The sequence below is a fragment of the Engraulis encrasicolus genome, chromosome 16 (genome assembly GCF_034702125.1).
Source record: "Engraulis encrasicolus isolate BLACKSEA-1 chromosome 16, IST_EnEncr_1.0, whole genome shotgun sequence".
Taxonomy (NCBI): Eukaryota; Metazoa; Chordata; class Actinopteri; order Clupeiformes; family Engraulidae; genus Engraulis; species Engraulis encrasicolus.
Genome location: NC_085872.1, coordinates 44,120,424 through 44,130,423, shown reverse-complemented (window position 1 = coordinate 44,130,423; position 10,000 = coordinate 44,120,424). Strand labels below are relative to the sequence as shown.

At 47.1% G+C, this 10,000-nt stretch overlaps 1 protein-coding gene across 1 annotated transcript in view; it reads right to left on the bottom strand.

Annotated features, from left to right (window-relative positions):
• otomp (otolith matrix protein) overlaps nucleotides 1-10,000 on the bottom strand; it is a 29,219-nt gene that overhangs the window by 2,153 nt on the left and 17,066 nt on the right. The window lies entirely within an intron of this gene.

Genomic DNA, 10,000 nt, shown 5'->3' with positions numbered 1-10,000 from the left:
ATTTGTGAGCATATATGGCTTCACAATATTAATTAAACACTCAAAGAGTAACAATTAAACACTAAAATCAATTGAGGGGCCACATGAGCTCAGAATAGCTTTGAATTAACACAGCAACATTTACTATGTACTTAATCAATCCCGAAGGAAGTTAAGAAAGGAAAAACAATGGAAGGAAACCAATGGAAAATTATGACAATAACCGATAGGCATAGAGGTGGCGATGTTTCCCTGCAATCTGTTTCGAGCCCACCTGACTCCTGAGGGATTGCCCAATGCAGTGGTTCCCAAACATTTTCAGCAAGGTCCGCCTTTTAGACTTAACTATATTTTTGCGACCCCCTCAAACACCATACTCTTGGCCTAGCAATGTACAGTATTAGCAGACAAAGTATTAATTGAAAAGCAGCAATATTAATGGACACCATTTTTTGTCCATTAATACATGTATTGCTAGACTTTCCATTAATAGTTTGTCCGCCAATATTGCTAGAAATCCAAAGAACAGCAAATACATCTAATAACCATACAAGTGAATACAAGTCCCTTTTGGAAAATGATGACAATAACCGATAGACATAGAGGTGGCGATGTTTCCCTGCAGTCTGTTTCGAGCCCACCTGCGTCCTGAGGGATTTGCCTAATGAACTTGTTAATGGTGATATATGGTGCTATGCTGAGCTACATTGGAGCTGTATCGAGCGACACACGGGAGAGGCATTTTCGAATTAATCACAGTTGCGTTGCGTTACTCCCAACAAGGAACATAAAAGGTAATCCTTCTGATTCCACCGCTCTGATCTTTTAATGAGAATGGACTAGGCAGTGTAGCGCCATTAGCAACCGCCGTAGAGAGTAGCTCAATGAACAAGGATGAATCAGGTAGCGCAGGCGATGTATTGACGAGGAGGTTGGAAACAGAAAGGGGAAGACCACAGAGAAAACCAGAAGAGAGAATAGGGGAAAAACGGAAAAATAGACAAAGAGAAAGAAAGGGATAGAGAGAAGAAGGGCTAAAGGGAAAAGGGAGAACAATTGGAGAGTGGTGATGGAAGAGAGGATAGAAGAGAAAAGGAGGTGTGGGGTGGAGAGGAGAGGAGGAGATGAGGTGTAGGGTGGAGGTGAGGAGAGGTGGTGTGGGTGGGGAGGAGAGGAGGAGTAGGGTGGAGAGGAGAGGAGGTGTAGGGTGAGGAGGAGAGGAGGAGTAGGGTGGAGAGGAGAGGAGGAGAGGAGGTATGGGTGGAGAGGAGAAGAGTTGTGGGTAGAGAGGAGAGGAGGAAAGGAGATGTTGGGAGGAGAGGAGGTATAGGGTGAAGATTAGAAGAGGAGAGAAACTAGGGGGGGGATAGTAGAGGAGCAGAGGAGGTGTAGAGTAGAGATGAGAGGAAAGGAGGTGTGGGTGGATATGAATGGACTAGGCAGTGTAGCGCCATTAGCAACCGCCGTAGAGAGAAGCTCAATGAACAAGGATGAATCAGTGCAGGCAGGCGATGTATTGATGAGGAGGTTGGAAACGAGGGGGGAAACCACAGAGAAAAACAGAAGAGAGAATAGGGGAAATCGTGAAAATAGACAAAGAGAAAGAAAGGGGGCGGGGGTGAGAGAAGAAGAGCTGAGAGGGGGAAATGGGAGAACAATTGCAGCGTGGTGATGGAAGAGAGGATAGCAGAGGAAAGGAGGTGTGGGGTGGAGATGAGAAGTATGAGGTGGAGAGGAGAGGAGGAGGGGAGGTGTGGACTGGAGATGATAGAAACAGAGAACCTACATGTATGGAGTGGATATAAGGAGAGGATATGGAGGACAGGAGGTGTGGGGTGGAGAGGAGGTGTGGGGAAGATGGAAAAGGAGGAGAGTGAGGATGGAATCAGAATCGAGGGGTTAGGGCAGACGTGGGCAAACTCAGGCCCGGGGGCCACATGCGGCCCACTGAGCCATTTCATGTGGCCCCCAGAGAGCCTTTACAAGAAAGACATCTTTTAAATCCAAATTCAAACGTTTACTCAACATTCTTAAAATGCTACCTAAAACAAGAGTATTGCGAACTTAAGATTCATCTACGTACATTTAGTTACAGTACAATGTGCAGAAATATTATTGCTGCAAGGTATGTCAATGTACATCATGTTTTATTATTGACACGGGCAAGTTGTCTGTGGCATCCGGCCCTTTGGCCAATATTCTAAAGCCAATGCGGCCCTCGGGCCAAAACAATTGCCCACCCCTGGGTTAGGGGGATGGACAATGGGAGGAGGGGGGGGAGGGGCAGGTGGGAGGTGAGAAAGGAAGAAAGAGGGAAGATGGAAAGATGAGGGAGAGAGGGAGACGGAGGACAAGAAAGTGTGTGTGTGTGGGGGGGGGCTGGAGATGGTAGATAGAGGGGAGAGGGAGAGATGAGGGAGAGGAAAGTGTGGTTGGAAGAGTGGGACTGATGAAAAAAGTAAGAAGGGGGAGATAGAGGACTAGGGGAGGCAAAGGGGAGAAGGGTAGAAGGAGGCATAGGAGTGATAGAGGAGTAGGGGAGAGAGGAGAGGGAGGAGAAGGAGGCAGAGAGGTAGAGAGGAGATAGAGGAGTAGGGGAGAGAGGAGAGGGAGGAGAAGGGGCAGAGAGGTAGAGAGGAGATAGAGGAGAGAGGATAGGGAGGAGGAGGCAGAGAGGTAGAGAGTTGATAGAGGAGAGAGGATAGGGAGGAGGAGGCAGAGAGGTAGAGAGGAGATAGAGGAGTAGGAGAGAGAGGACAGGGAGGAGAAGGAGGAGAAGGGGTCAGAGAGGTAGAGAGGAGATAGAGGAGTAGGGGAGAGAGGAGAGGGAGGAGGAGGAGGCAGAGAGGTAGAGAGGTAGAGAGGAGTAGGGGAGAGAGGAGAGGGAGGAGAAGGAGGCAGAGAGGTAGAGAGGAGATAGAGGAGTAGGGGAGAGAGGAGAGGGAGGAGAAGGGGCAGAGAGGTAGAGAGGAGATAGAGGAGTTGGGGAGAGAGGAGAGGGAGGAGAAGGGGCAGAGAGATAGAGAGGAGATAGAGGAGTAGGGGAGGAAGACAGGTGGTGGGGAGATTACAGAGTAAGGGAGAGAAGAGAAGGAGACAGAGGAGGAGTAGGGGAGAGAGGAAGGCAAAGGGGTGATAGAGGAGTCGGGAAGATAGGAGAGGGAGGAGAAGGGAGTAGGAAGGGGAGAAAGAGACAGTGAGTGCGTCTTAATATGCGACCTTGCCTCCTCCACTTGCCTCCTCCACTTGCTTCTCGTCATGATGACATCACTGACAACAGCATTATATTTCAATATCTTGCAAAAGCTCAATTGTAGAGTCTTTTTCTCTTTTGCAATTGGGATGGTGAATGAAAAACAGTCCCTCAAAAGTTGTTGTGGCTAGGCTGACAGCTGGGAAACTTTACCGTTGTCTCCACGGAGGAGGGGCTAGGAGGCGGGACGAGGAGACAAGTGCAAGTGGAGGAGGCAAGGTCGCATATTAAGACGCACTCAGTGAGGGGATAGACGAGTAGGGAGGGAGGGATACGGGTAGTGTAGAGATTAAAGTGTGTAGGGGAGAGATATGTTAATACAACTGATGGAGAGATGACAGCAGCAGCACGCTCCCAGAGAGACCACTGTCCCCTATAGACAGGTCATCAGCTGGGAAAATTAGGCCTTTCGTCCTACCGCACTTTTCTCTGTGGATTACTGACCAGAAGCCCTATTGGAAGAAATTAAAACATGGGGCCACGTCAATTTTTGCTCAGAATTCAATATGGCCGCCTTTTTCCAAAATGACTTGTTTTCATGCATTATTACATTGTACTATAAGGTGATATTCATGAACGATGAACTACTTTCAGCACTATCCTGTCCTATTTCCTTACATACATGTTTACAAAGGTTGACTAAACTAAAAGAAATGAAAATAAAGTTGGCCACCTTGCAATATCCAAAGGAAAGTGCTGAAAATAATGATTGAAATGCACATACGGAGTCTATGGCTGCAAAAATTAGGCCTATTGTCGTGTCAGGGTTTTCACAGTGGATTACAGACCAGAAGGCCTATTGAAAAAGATTAAAACTTGGGGCCATCTATGTGCTCCAAAATTCAAAATGTTCCCTGTTTTTCAGAATGGCAGACTTTCACACATTTTCCTCAATGCTGTAAGGCCATAATTACCAATAAAGATGATCTATTTTTCAGTTAAATTGTCCTATCTCCTTACAGACGTGAGTATAAAGGTTGTCTAGAAAAAGGCATGAATATATATACAGGGTGTGTGTGTGTGTGTGTGTGTGTGTGTGTGTGTGTGTGTGTGCGTGCGTTTGTATGTGTGTGTACGTGTGCCTGAGTGCACTTTTCTCAAGTGTGTGTGGCCAGTGTGCTTCTTTACATACACTGACATAGACACAGTAGACCGTGTGTGTGTGTGTGTGTTGGGTGTTGAGTAAGGTGGGGGGGTAGGGGGGACCGAACGATGTGGAGGAGCGGGGGGATGACTGAGGGGGCAGGGGTAGGGGGGCAGATCGGGGTTGGGAGGGAATGAGTTGGGGTTGAATTAGGAGGTGGGGGGGCAGAATAGTGTGTGGGGGGATGTGGGAGGTTCAGGGGGGCAGAATAATGTGTGTGTGTGTGTGTGTGTGTGGGGGGGGGGGGGGGGGGGGATGAGTCAGGGGGGTTGAGCGTGGGGGGCAGAATAGTGGGGGGTGAGTGAGGGGTGGAGGGGCAGAGTAGCATGGGAAGGATGAGTGAGGGCCAAAACATAGCAAGGCGGATCGGAACGGTCACGGGACGAACGCGGCCGGCGTGTTTTTCTCTGCCTTTCATACTGACAGCGTGCGCGGCCAGTCCTGTTCAAAACCCTCCCCACAGCCAAAGCTAGCATGCTACTCTGCCATTCATCTGAATGAGACACCGCCGGTCGCCGGTGTGAAAAATACTATTTTCCAAATGCGGCGCGGAGCCGGCTGGGGGGGGGGTTGAATTTGAGTGAGGGGTGGAGGAGGCAGAATAGTGTGTGGGGGAAAGACACTGTAGAGCAGGGGAAACATGCACGCACGCACACACACTCACCCTTGCTTTATGCAAAAAAATGTAGGCCTGCAAAACTTTTGGTCAGAAATCTAATGTGAAAAGTTTGGCAGATCAATAGCCTTTTTTCAGCAGTCAACTGTGTATGTGTAATCCATTCTTTTTCTGACAACAATCCTGAGGATATTGTCTATAGCAAATTTACATCTTTCTGTTGGTAACCTTTACGTCTGCAGATAGGAGATAGGACAGACTTTCACTGTAAATAGGTTCTCTTTATTGATAATTATGGTCTTACAGTATAGAGAAAATGTATGAAAGTCATGTCATTCTGAAAAACAGAGAACATTTTGAATTTTGGAGCACATTTGAGATGGCAACCAGCTGGTGAATCTTTTTCAATAGGCCTTCTGGTCTGTAATCCACTGTGAAAACCCTGACACGACAATAGGCCTAATTTTTGCAGCCATAGACTCTGTATGTGCATTTCAATCATTATTTTCAGCACTTTCCTTTAGATATTGCAAGGTGACCAACTTTATTTTCATTTCTTTTAGTTTAGTCAACCTTTGTAAACATGTATGTAAGGAAATAGGACAGAATAGTGCTGAAAGTAGTTAATCGTTCATGAATATCACATTATAGTACAATGTAATAATGCATGAAAACAAGTCATTTTGGAAAATGGCGGCCATATTGAATTCTGAGCAAAAATTGACGTGGCCCCATGTTTTAATTTCTTCCAATAGGGCTTCTGGTAAGTAATCCACAGAGAAAAGTGCGGTAGGACGAAAGGCCTAATTTTCCCAGCTGATGACCTGTCTACTAATCTCCACGCACGCACACACACACACACACACACACACACACACGCGCACGCGCACGCGCACGCGCACACGCGCATGCGCACGCGCACACACGCACGCACACGCACACGCACACGCACACGCACACGCACACAGACACGGACACGCACACACACACACACACACACACCATAACCTGATATACATACAAATCCACCGGCACCTACACACACAGATACACAGACACACCGACACTCACACACATGCACGCTCGCACTAACGTGTACACACTCACACACACGCACACACACTCCAAGCTAGACAAACCCCTCCCGCAAGTTATTTTAAACGACACATAGGCACATAAATATGCATGCTGTCTGCAAAGACCAGAGTGCATCTATTCTTGTCCAGACCTCGATTCTGCTGACTTTTCCCTAGCCTCACACAGAAGCAAGCACACACACACACACACACACACACGCACGCACACACACACACACACACACACACACACACACACACACACGCACGCACGCACGCACGCACGCACGCACGCTCGCACGCACGCACGCACGCACACACACACACACTTTGTACACCCTCCCTTGAATACATACACATATACAGATATACACATACAGTACAAACAGACAAAGATACACACGCATACACACGCATACTGCACACACACACACACACACACACACACACACACACACAAACACATAAAGATACACACATACACATACACACGCACACTGCACACACGCACAGGCACACACACACTGCACACTGCACACACACACGCACACACACACACACACACACACACACACACACACACACACACACACACACACACACACACACACACACACACACACTTTGTACATCCCACGAAGGAGATACCGTATAATACAATGGCTAGACAGAGAGAAGTGAATGTTCCTGCAATAACTTCTTCCAACATTCTCCCCATTCTCTCCCCAGAATAAAATATAGTAAGGGGGGAGGGAATAGCAGCAGGAGTAGCAGTGGCAGGAGAAAGAGGAGCCGCAAATCTTCAATAACTCCTCCTCACGTTTACACAAATACAAAATACTAATGCAAAACATACACAAATACCAAATAAACATTATTGTAAGTAAGGGTTAACGTTCTGCGAGAAGGTCGCTACCGTGGAATAGCAGCACGACAGAGAGAATCTTTAGACCCCGACGCGGAGCGGAGGGGTCTTGTTCTCTCTGAAGTGCTGCTATTCCACAAAGCGACCGACTCGCCGAAAGTTAACCCGCTTATTATATGGATATACTTAAATGATTCACACATGGCGGGGCCATTTCTTTAGGCCTATTTAATGTTAAGATTGTTGCTGCGCAAAACAAAACAGTGCCGTTGTGGAACACCGCTAGGCAACAGCTAGGTAGCCAGGACAACAGGTGTTGTCTATCACAGCAGCTGATTAGAGTCTTGTTGAAAAGTCGCTTTAGCAGTGAAAAGTCTAGTTGCCATTGACAGCGGTCTGTTATAGACCAACCCGTCCGTTATCGAAAAATAACAGACGTGCGAACGTTGGGGAGTCCCGTTGAAATGAATGGAGCATTCGACCGATGACGTCACAACCATATAATAATACACAATAATGTGTATAAGGTCTTTGAGTATTTTGTATTATTGATCAGCAGATATTGTGGAAAGAGAGAGAGTGCAGGAGTAGAGGGAGCAGGAGTAAGATCAGTTTGATGCAGCCGAATGGGCAACGTGCCAAACTGCTCATAATGATAACACAGTGCTGAGGCTGACGTCTTCATCAGAGGGTCACATGGATGTTGATGGATGGATGACCTCCCTGTTGTCAATATTGTCAGGATGGTCACACCTCTTACGTTTTGATTTTTCCTCTCAGGATGGTGATCAAGATCCATGCGACCCTCTGATAAAAATGAAAGTTACACCTTCAAAACATGAAAGGTAGAGGATAAAATGAACAGGGGCTGAGTTTAGGAAAGAGAGAGAGAGAGTCGAGTAAGTGTACTTTGATGCAGCCGGATGGGCTACATGTCAAACTGCTCATAATCATAACACAGTGCTGAGGCTGACGTCTTCATCAGATGAGGTCACGTGGATGTTGATGGAATATTATATTATTATTATATAATAATTATATTATGTTATATTATATTATTATGATTATTATAGATGTTGAAGCGTGTCAGATAAAGGATAAAACGTTTACAAGTCTGAAACTAGGCCTAAAGCAAAAAAACGTATGACTTGATTTAACAGTTAAACATAATGAATATAGTCATACATGGATGGAAAATGACCAGGAACTGAGTTTAGGAAAGAAAGAGAGAGAGAGCGTGCAGGAGAAGGGGGAAGTGTACTTTGATGCGGCCGAATGGGCAACGTGCCCAAACGATCATAATGATAACACAATTCTTCAACAACAACACTGTGCGTAACAAGATTTTTTTGGTCATTCTGTACAGTTAAACAGTTTGAACTGCACATGTGATGGTTGATGTATGTATGTTGATCAGCTGATTTTGTGGAGGTGTGACCTCCCTGTCAATATTGGCAGGTTGGTCTTGGTCACACCTCTTACAACCTCAACAGCATGCCACCCCCTGATAAAGATGGAAGTTACACCTTCAAAACATGAAAGGTAAAGGATAAAATGAACAGGAGCTGAGTTTAGGAAAGAGAGAGAGAGAGAGCGCAGGAGTAGAGGGAGCAAGAGTAAGTGTACTTTGATGCAGCCGGATGGGCAACGTGCCAAACTGCTCATAATGATAACACAGTGCTGAGGCTGACGTCTTCATCAGAGGGTGACATGGATGCTGATGGATAGATAGATGGATGTTCAGGCAAATGATAAAACGTTTACAAGTCTGAAACTAAATAAAAAACTTGAGACTTGATTTAACAGTTACACATAATGAATGTAATACTGCCGAGCGCCCTGGAGGCGTCAGGGGACTAAATCGGCAAACCGCTGGTGAAGAGGGGTGCCCATTAGACAGTCCACTGAAGCCTCTCAGCTCAGGCCCTGGTGGCTCAGAAGGGGAAGGGGGAAGTGAGAGTGAAAGAGCGATGGCAAGCCACTGGCTCAATGGGAGGACAGGAAGGGAGGCCTGTAAAGTTGAGCCAGGTGCGATGGGAATCGTTATAGTGCATGGATGGAAAATGAACAGGAGTTTAGGAAAGAGGGAGAGAGCGCAGGAGTAGAGAGGGTAGAGTAATGCCCTGTGTACATCGAAGGCGAACTAAGCGACCTGTGCGGCGGAAGTCATTGTTTCTCTATGGAGGGAAGGCGAATAAAGCTACCAGAGCGAATTCGGCAGGAGCGAAGCTTCTTGAGCGACCAGAGCGAATTTTGCCGATTAAACTCAAGCTAATCTTAAGCGAATTCGCTATAACGCGGTTCGGCGAAAACCAATTGGAATGTTCATATCGAGCAATGTCCCAGGCTGTCAAGACGGAGCTGTTATGTGATTAGCTGAATCAAACATGTCAGAGCAGCGTCCGGAGCGAACGTCATGGCGAAACTTCTTCAACCACCCCAGCTACCTGGGTCGCGTTGGTAGCGCTTGATGTACACGGGGCATAAGTGTACTTTGATGCAGCCAGATGGGCTACGTGCCAAACTGCTCATAATCATAACACAGTGCTGAGGCTGACGTGCCAGATAGTCAATAACGCCGTGGCAGCCCTCGGCCTCGCCAACCAACCTGGCAGCATCCGGCGCATCAGTTTAACACTGCAGCAGCAGCAGAGAGGGAGTGTTGAGGGGAGAGTGTGGTGGTTGTGGAGGTGAGAGTGAGGTTGGAGCGAGGAGTGTTGGAGACGTGTGTGTGTGTGTGTGTGTGTGTGTGTGTGCATGCATACATCCTTGTGTGTGTGTGTGTGTGTGCATGCATACATCCCTGTCTGTGTGTGTGTGTGTGTGTGTGTGTGTGTGTGTGTGTGTGTGTGTGTGTGTGTGTGTGTGTGTGTGTGTGTGTGTGTGTGTGTGTGTGTGTACTGTATATGTGTGTGTGTGTGTACTGTATATGTGTGTGTGTGCGTGCGTGTATGTCTCTGTGTGCATGTGCGTATGTGTATGTGTGTGTGCCCGTGTGTGTACATTGGGTGTGTGGGTGTATGGATATTTCCATGTGTGTGTATGGACTGTATGTGATGAGCAGGTG